This window comes from Triticum urartu, chromosome 6 (assembly GCF_003073215.2).
Source record: "Triticum urartu cultivar G1812 chromosome 6, Tu2.1, whole genome shotgun sequence".
NCBI lineage: Eukaryota > Viridiplantae > Streptophyta > Magnoliopsida > Poales > Poaceae > Triticum > Triticum urartu.
Window position 1 is genome coordinate 543,187,929 of NC_053027.1, and position 10,343 is coordinate 543,198,271.

A 10,343-nucleotide genomic window follows, 5' to 3' on the forward strand; every position below is an offset into this window, starting at 1 on the left:
TTGTAACACGCTGTTGCAGCAGCAAAGCAGTTAAACAAACAAGTAGATATTTAAGTTAAGGCAAACCGGTAATTCTTAACAGTAAGTATCAAACACATAGATAGGCGCAGTCTACAATATGATTAACAGGCCGTGCCATTAAAGGCACACTGCAACTTCTTTTTCGCTTACAAGGTTGTACGAAGGAGTCCATGGCATCAATTGCTTGGATACGCAGTCCCAATACTTCTTTCTTCCCAAACTGCACGGGTAAGTCGAATGGTTAATCTGGTAAGATGGTGCATCCTTGATATGTTATATGAGGACATGTAGTCAGACTAGTTGTAGCCAAACACATCACACTGGCTTTTACTGTATATTTCATGCGATTACTTTTGGCATATCGAGATCTAAGCAATCTACAATAGGATGAAAAGACTGGCATCCTTCACATTATTGGCAAAATCAGTTCATAGAAACAAGCAATTCTACCATTATGTGGGTAAATCAAAAGCGCCACTGGAATATTTTTCACTATCCAATCATACACGCAAAAAGGGGTGACGCCACCATAGGGGCTTGGTATGGGCGGCCGCCTCAGGTGGCTGGAATGTGTGCACCTAGTTTGAGTCGTCCAGGTTGGCCCACGCTAGTTTTGTTCGTCCCAACGCACGAGCAGGAAATGTAAAAAATGAAGAAAAATGTTTCAATTTGGATGGGCCAATAACAAAAGTGCAAGGCATGCCCTATAGCAGGCTCGCGGCCCAAACGAGCGCCTCCCATATCGATCGACAGCAGGAAAAATCCCAATTCACTCGCTCCAGCCTCCAGTCTGGTTCGCTCCTAACCTAGCCGCCGCTGGACAGACCGACACAGCACTTCCTCGCGCCCTCGTTGGAGGGCGGTCGCCGGGCTTCAAGCGAACGGAAGGACAAGAAGATGAAGATCCAACCCTGGGTGTAGCCTGCGTGGGAGGCAGCGGCGGCAGCACGGGCATGGCATCGAGCTTGCGCAAACGGACAGTCGCTAATTGCAAGAGTAGCATGCGCAATGAGCAGGTACATCACATCCCTGATTATATCTAATTCAACTCTTCAATTTCTGGCCAATAGTTAAACCTGACGGTGTTGTAAAACTGCTTGTATGTAGGGAATCTATGATAAAATGAAACCAATTTCTACTTATTTTATAACTCCCCCAATCAATACTGAACCGACTAAATCTGATGTATCTAATCAAGTTTCCGGTGCAAACATACAAGCTCATGTTGTTCTTGAGCCTGAAGTGTCTAATGAATAGACTGCTAATGAAGGATTTGATGCAAACATTTTACATGCTCCTGGTGATGAACATATAGTGTCTAATGAGGGATCTAATGCAAGCATTTTGCAATCTCATTGAAGGATTTAGTGTCTAATGATGATCTACTATGTTGAGAGAGACAGAGATTTGCAGGCATTGATGACAAGCAAATTATAATGCATTTTCATAGCTTGAGGAAACGTCGAGGCCATCTACCAGGAAGTCCCCGTATCATGACAACATAGCATAAATACTTTTCTAATCTCTTGTTTGAAACTATTGGCATACTTGTGCAGGATAGATATATTGATATGCAGTTTGCGCACTGGTTATACGTGCAATTACACTTCGATATTTTCAGCCAGAGAACGAATAATTCAAGCAGGTACAGACCATGTTTTTAGTCCTTGTACACCATGTTGCATTTTATGTTTTTTGGTGCTTGCATCATTTAGTGTTTATAATCTGAACTACTTTGGATCATTAGCTGGTTTTCAAAGTGCATGTAGCTTCACATTTCTCAAGTTATGTTGATTTCCGGAGTGCAAGTGCCTTTGTATTTTTTGAGTTAAATGTTCGCCCCTGGTAACTTGAATTCATGGATCAGCCACTGCACACAAATCATACACAAATGCCAGTATGAATTAAATGAAATGCAGGGACCTACGCTAGCTCGTTGTACAGGCTCACTACAGCTCTGCTTGCGCTTGGGATGTTCCATGTACAAGTCCATGTTACCACTTGCTTGGATGTGCAGGCCTTGTGCTCCTTGCATCCCCCTCTGCATTTTTGACACGGCGAATGGTTGATCAAATAAGAGGAATCGACCTTGATGTTGTACCGGAGGACAGATACTTACAAGGTTATACGGGTGTGCAGGATGTGTACCAGATCCCGTAGCGCCGTCATGCTTCGCTAAAATATGGATTTGCTTGTTTCAGATGATATCTCTAGAAGAAATAAGAGTTAAGGTCAAAGTTGCATAGGCGTGTAAGCTAAGAGAGCAGTGAAAGGATATCCAAACATCGTCGGAACAGTGCACAAGGGAGTGATGTGTGGATACCTAGTTCGGGCCGGCGTTTGGGCATGCTCGCCTAGATAGAGTGCGGGTCACTTCAGAGACGTTGAGGGTGATGCACTGGCGTTGGCTTGCCGTGCACGGATGTAGATCTTGAGTGGAAGCGGAGCACTACGATGCGGTGGACGAGACCGTTGGTGAAGCCCCAACGGCCTCGGGGGGCGGAGGTGCGACGATGTGCTCGGTGAAGTAGCCCTGGTGAGCTGGGAGACGGCGTCGGTGAAGCGCACCTGATGCGGTGGAACTCGGTGTCTGTGAGGCACGTCGGTTGCGGCGGCCGACATTGTCGGTGGACCACCTAGTGCGGTGGACGAGGGCATAGATGAGGTAGCTCCGGTGTGGTGCTGAAGCGCGACCGTCGTCTTCGTCGTCGTCGTCCGGCACAGAGGTGGGGGACGGTGGGGAAAGAGACGAGACGAGGGGCGATTCGAGGGTTGGGGACGGTGGAGAAGAGAGATTTTGTAGGGCTGGAATTGGGGCCGCCAGATATTTCAATCCCAAACGTGGAAGCGCGAACTTATATTGTCGTCGTCCTTTTTTTAGGGGGAGAGGGGGGTGGGTGGCTGGGTGCTACGCGTCCGTCCGACACACGTGACCACCCCGACAGGACTATGCTTCGGTGCCTTAAGGCACCTGCCTTTGTGTCCATCACATATGGGCCCAACAGGTGGCTGACCCACATGTCAGTGACCCAAAGGCAGTTGCCTTTAAGGCACCGAAGTAGCGTCCACCCGACATGACCCTGGTTTGCCTGGTGCGCCTACATTTGAGAATGCAAATGAATCTTCTTTCATTTGCAAACGAATCTGTATGTATTACCATGCCCGTGTTTTCCTTGCAATAATTAGTCATTCGAAACGAGATACTCCATCCGTTCACTTTTGTAAGTCGTTTCAGACAACTTAAAATGAACTGTTTTGCACATTGTCTGAAATGTCTTCAAGGTCTTATAAAAGTGAACAGAAGGAGTACTATAAATTAATTAATGAGGAGTTATTTGAAAAAAATCAAAACGGTACCCACGCTAACATGGATTAGAGTGTGTCTCACATAATTAGCTATTTGAATTAGAGTGTGTGTCACGTAGTTAGTTATTTGAATTGGAGTGTGTGTCACGTAGCGATCTCCAATTCTAACATGGATTTCGCATTTTACTGTATCCACGCTACTTTTTTAATACAAATTCATATGTATATGATGAACACCATGGTAGTGAGAAAACTTTTGGATGGATTCAAACATATGACCTACAAAATAGCACAACAAACTAAGTCAATGTCAACTTTTCGAAACTTAGTATGGCACGAATTCGAAATAATTACCCGTATGCCTCGTGCTCGGTTCAAATCTTACAATATACACTGAATTGAAACATCGATATTAAGTCTCGTATTATGTACATTCAAATTTTTTTTTTGCCCCCCCCCCCCCGCACAAATGCTACATACTTCCTGTATCGGTCAATCTTCCTCTCCAAACCACCTTAGGAAGCTATCGGTTTCCAACACACATTCATTCTTTCTCTCCATGTTTCGATCTCTAAGTCTCAACTACACAACCCCTTTTTCCACTCTATTACCAAATGTATTTACCTCACACACCCGCCATTGCACCCCATGCCGAGCTCTCTCTCTCCCCCCCCTCTCCCTCTCACCCTCTCGCGCTAAATACATGCATTGCCTATCTAGCCCCCCAACCTCTCGTGCATGGGCACACACGCACGTTGTATATCTAGGTCACTCCCTCGAGACTGTCTCACTCTTTCTTCCGCACGGCGGGCCACACTCGCTCAATCTCGCTCTCTTTATCTGAGTCTCATTTAACCTCATTTTCTTTCACACACAAATGATATATCTCCATGTTCGGGCCTCGATCGACACACTCTATACTCTCTCACGCAGATTGTCTATCTAGGTCAGTCCATCCAAGCCGCCACCACTCTTTCGACCTCATGGTGGGCCACACTCACTCAATCTCTCTCTCTCTCTCCGTATGTCTCGATTGACCTCGCTCTTTCTCGGACAAAAACGATATATCACCATGTTTGAGCCCAATTCGACCTATTCACACTGTATACTCTCTCACGCACATCGTCTATCTAGGTCACTCTCTCCAACCCGTCTCACTCTTTCGATCGCACGGCGACCCTATGTGATCGGTTGACCTTGCTTCCTCCCACGCACAAAATATATCTACACGTCTGTGACTGGATCATCTCTCAAGCTCTATCTTACAGCCCTCACCCTTGCCAAAAAGCTCAATCGGACAATATCTCTCCAGAGCATATATATTTGTTCAATGAATGTCGGACCACACTCACTTTGTCTCTCTATCTATATGTCTCTCGATTGACCTTGCTTTCTCACACCGTATCTTCCACGCGTTGAAGCTACTACCTCTCCATCCCTCGCAAAGCCGGAGCTATTTACATTGCGAGGGGCACTCCAACCTTGGATTAATTTGTGTAGGCATTTATTCCGGTCGGTTTAGATTATATTTTCGTAGCATTCGGCCCACAACTACTCCAAACACCGTTGCAACCCACACAACTGTCCTAGTTGATTTCCCTCTGGCTCGGTCATCGCTCTCTCACACGTCCTTTCTCGCCTTCAACGTCGCACCATGGTATTATTGAAAAAACTATGTTATTCTCTTTAATTATTATAAATAAGCTACAAAACTACACACCGATAGTCCACTTGGAATGGAAAAAATTTCGACCCACAAATTAAAGTGGTACAAACTACACACCGAGGGGCCCACATGTCATGAAACAAATTTGGACCCATATACAAATTAAAAAATAAAGGACGAGGATCGAACATGCGACCGGGCCTTCAAGCCGCACGTCAAGAGTAGGCAACATACGTAGAATAGCAATGTTTGTTGTACCCCCTTTGTTCACATAATGTTTTTATATTACCACAGCCTAATTAATGGATAACATGTAATATTATTTTTAGTACTATTCGCCTTCACTTACTGGTGGGTTCCATGTGTGCTCTCTCTCTCCTCCCCTTCTGCATTTAGACGCATGGGCAAACAGGAAGAACTCGTGGGCGATGTTGCCGTTGACCATATCTGGACGCGTTCACAAGTCACGGCACCAGTTTCACGTACTAGCAGCACTAGTCAGTGTGTACGTGCAATGCACGTTAATTTGGAAGTATATTAAGTGCATGCGGATATTAACTACTAGGATATTATTTGCGTGTTGTCATGTGATTAGCACTATTTTTGGCATGAAATTAACTGCACGCTAAACGTGTTGAGTGCTCGACATTGAAGCAGTCTAGCAGAACATTCAATCGATCAAACCATACATTTCGTTCAGTCTGACTCCGACTTTAAATTATATGACGATCGATATAAAATAAACGGAAATGATAAACGTTCGGATTTTAAGCATGGCAATCCGAACGTTTTTCATGGCAAATTTAGATTACGCGGCGATGGCGGGGGCGTCTCGCGGTGGGAAGCGGCTCCTCTGTCATGCTCTCTGTGTCGTCGGGCCACTGACCGACGACGACGGTGGCGTCTTGCGCCGTTGTTGGCGTACTCCTGGACGTTGGCCTAGCTTCAAGGAAGGCCAAAATGTTCTGGACTTCGGAGCGAGTCGGCTGGCGGGAGGAGGCGACTGGCGTTGGTGCAAGGAAGCGGTCGACGGCGGCCATCCATGCCACTGAGGGGGGCACTGGCACCCGCGCGGGGACAGGCGCTGTCAACGGCGCGTCGGAGACATTCGTGTGCACGGGCACCGGCACGGGTGCGCACGTCAGTGCATGCGCAGGCGCATGCGCTGGCAGGTGCACGGGAACCGGCACGGGCGTGCGCGTCAGTGCACGCGGAGGCGCATGCGCTGGTAGGTGCACGGGCACCGGCATGGGCGTGCGCGTTAGTGCACGCGCAGGCGCATGCGCTGGCAGATGCACGGGCGCGTGAAAGTCAGCGGACACCTTGTGGAACCCTGTGGGATCAAGCTCGGCGACAATGTGCGGCTCCCAGCCCATCAATGCCACGAGGATGGGCGCTGGCGCAGTCGGGGCGACGGGAGCCGGAACGGGAGCGGGGACAGGCGCGGCGTCTTCCCGCAAGGCCAGTTCAAGCTCGTCCCATAGCGCCTTATGTTCTTGAGACTCCGGCTGGGTGTCTTCCTCAGGAAACTGGAACACTAAGGGCAGACCATCGTGATGCGGCATGTCGTACGTTTAGGTCAGGCTAGTTGGAGGTAGACGACAGGAGAATCGGAGAGGAAGAGAGAGGATTGTAGCGATACCGGGTAGTGCGGGGTTGATTTTAAACTGCGGCGCCGGCGACATTAAAAGTGGGAGCAGTTGGGACGACGGTGGGCGGCGGAGCCTGGTCAAAGGGCTCGCCTCCCGGTGAGCCTACACAGCGGTCTGCTCGCACACCTCCCTGACAGCCGACGCAGCGGTCTGCTCGCACACCTCCCGTCGACTCACACGCTTTCTCGGACGCCACTTGTCGATTGCCGATGAGAAGCGGGGACTCGTGGCGGCACGTAAACACCCACGGTTTCAATAGTGAAAGCGTTCGCCTTAACGTGACAGGTCTTTCTTCCAAAATACCTTGGCTCTTCATTTGTGCAACTTGTCATAAGCAGCTTGTCTCAAATTGAAGAAAAAACTTACGAAGTAATATTTGTGCCATATCACGTGACCATTCTTAGTTTCAAGAAGTTATGCTCACTTTTGGATTTTATGAAATTTAAGATCCAGGATTCGAAACAATATCATAACCTGCATCATGCAATAAATTTTCAAGCCGTACATCTGTCCTGTTGTATTTCTTAAGAAAGGATTTGGTCAAACATTTTGCTTAGTTAGACTTCAGACAAGTTATATATGCAAAGTAAAACGATAATCCCTCCGTACCAGTGCATTGCCTGATATATTAACTCAAGTACTAGGCACGAACAAACGGGCTCAATTATGTGCTCATCCTGGTGTAGTAGTAGTAGTACTAGGCAATGCAGTTGACGGGTGACCTTGACGAGCGGCGACCGAGGGAATTGAACCGTGGTCGGCACGGTAGGTAACGTTGTCTAGTTACTAAAGCATGCCTCCGTTGTTCATCGATAGTCATTATGGACCGGGGACATGAGGGGAATTTCCTAGGGCTGGAATTCTGGCCGCCAGATATTTCGACTTGAAACGCTGAGGCTCGACTGGTTGGGGTAATGGGGTTGCCTAATGTGTGTACCACGCACGCCACCGAAGGACACAAGCCCATTTTTTTAGGATCAACACGAGCCAAGGTCTGGCTGGCACACTGTTGGGTCCTACCATTCGAGAATACGAAAGGAACCTTTTAAATTGCCGAACGAATCTATGTGTATTACAATACCCATATTTTCCTTGCAAATACTAATCTCAACATGGTAATTGATTTATGACGAGTTGTTGAATTAGAGTGAGTTTGTGATATAGTGATCTCAACGTGGATTTCACATTTCATGGTATCCCTAGTAAGTTTTCCAATGCAAATTCAAATTTAAAAGATGAACAATATGGAGGTGAGAAAACTTTGTATGTATCAAGCATATGACCACACACACACACACACACACAGAAAGACACACACGCACGAACACAACAACAATCCAATAAGTATAGTGCATCTATTTTTCCAAACCATGCATGTATGACACGAATTCAAAAATACTCCTTCTATTCCTAAATATTAGTCTTTTAGAGAGTTCAACAAGTGACTACATACGGAGCAAAATGAGTGAATCTAGACTCTAAAATATGTCTATATACATTCGTATGTGCCAACCCATTTGAAGCCTCTAAAAAGACTAATATTTAGGAACAAAGGGAGTAAAATGTAAGACATCCATGGTCCTCAGTTCAATATTTAAAATGAACATGAAACTGAAACATGAATATTAAGTCTATTACTACAGTACACGCAAATGTTCTGTTTAGGCGGAGCTATGATTGTCGTGGGTCAACCCCTCGACCTTAGATAAAATTGTGGAGCTCTGTTTAGGGTTGTTTAGATTATATTTGTCCCCACACTACTAGGAAAAGGGCTATAGATAGGATCGACACTAATGGCGCACCAGGGAAGTAGTGCGCCACTACTATATACTAATGGCGCACCAGTTGGTGATGCGCCATTAGTGTGGAAGACACTAATGGCGCACCAGAAAACAGGTGCGCCACTAGTGATAAATTTTTTATTTTATTTTTACATACATACTAATGGCGCATCCTATGTCTGGTGCGCCATTACTAGTTCTAACTAGTAATGGCGCACCAGACAAGGAGTGCGCCAGTACTGATTTTTTTATTCTTTTTTTTGCAAAACTACTAATGGCGCACCCTATAAAAGTGCGCCATTAGTATATATATATATATATTTACTTTTCTGCAAAACTACTAATGGCGCACCACCTGCAGGTGCGCCATTAGTAACCAGGGTTACTAATGGCGCATGTGCAGGTGGTGCGCCATTAGTAACCTGGGACCCCAACAAGATATTTTGGCAGCCCCACACCTACCCACTCACTTTCCCCACTTCATTCCCTCCACCTCCTTCTCCAAGCTTTCGGCTGCCTCCTCCTTCTCACCTCATTTCCACCATAGATTCATCAAAATTAAGTGGTGAAATTACCTTTTTTGATAGGTAAGTAAGGGGAAAGCTATCTTCATGATGTAGATCTACTTTTTTTCTCCCTAGCTCGCTCCAACAACGTGCACATGCACTTTTTGTGGCCTAGCTAGATCTATGTATGTTTGTGGTGTTGCATGTGTTTGTGGTGTTGCATCTATGTTTGTGTTTGCAGGTACCGGTATTTGAAATGCGATAGTTGCCAATATTTTGCCGGAATGTTGATTCATTTCCGTTTCGGACAGAATTTTGGCACTATGCATTCTTTTTGGTCCTATTTTTAGGGAAGGTCATGCCAAATTTTTTTCTTGGTTCTAAAATATCGTTTTGCTCTACCCCGTAGGCGACCATGGTCCGCACGATGACCAAAGGCATCGTGAATAGGTTTTTGAGCTCCGTGAAGGCCGAGATGCTTCAAAAGAACGAGACGGAGATAAGATGTCTGTGTCGAAGATGCAAGCTGAAGAGCCTTATTGCAGACCCGGATTCCGGGCAGGTGCGGGACCACCTGCTCTTGCGTGGTTTCATGGATGGCTATCGGTGGCAAGGTGATGAAGATGACTATGAAGTCGTCCATGGGGGGCGGGCAAGAAATGAGGAAGGGCAACAAGACAAGTACCACCGCGGCGAGGGCGGGCGAGAAGACGAAGAATCTCCAGGACATGATCACGACGGTGATGCTGTACACAGTCATCGTGTAGAAGATCATGTCATAGAGGATGATGAGGAAGATCAAGACGAAGGGCATGATCATGAAGATGAAGATGCCGGAGCAGACGACGATGGAGGCTGGGTGCAGGACCCTCATATTCAATAGCTGCTTCTCAAGCAGACGGATAACGCAAGAGCTGCCGCCAGAGAGAAAGCCAAGCTGGATCAACTGGAGATAGACGCGGTTACTCCATTGTATGAAGTTTGCAGGCCCGAGGATACCCGCCTGAAAGTAACGCTCATGGCTCTGGAGATGAAGGTAAAACACAAAAGGACCGACGCATGCTTCGACGAGAACATGTCATTTTGGCACGAACGTCTTCCCAAGGGGAACAAGTGCCCGACCAGTTTCGAGGAGGCGAAGAAAATCATGTGTCCTCTGGATTTACCGCACGTGAAATACCATGTGTGCATGAACAATTGCATCATTTATCGGGACGAGCACGCAGAGTCTGCCATATGTCCGGTGTGCGGCGTCACTCGATACAAGAAGAGGAAGAAAGCTCCTTGAAAATCGGTGTGGTACTTTCCGATCACTCCTCGTCTGCAGCGGTATTTTGCGGACCCTAAGGTAGCAAAGCTCCTGCGTTGGCACGCGGATAGGGAGGAGAAGAAGCGGGAAGATGACGAAAAT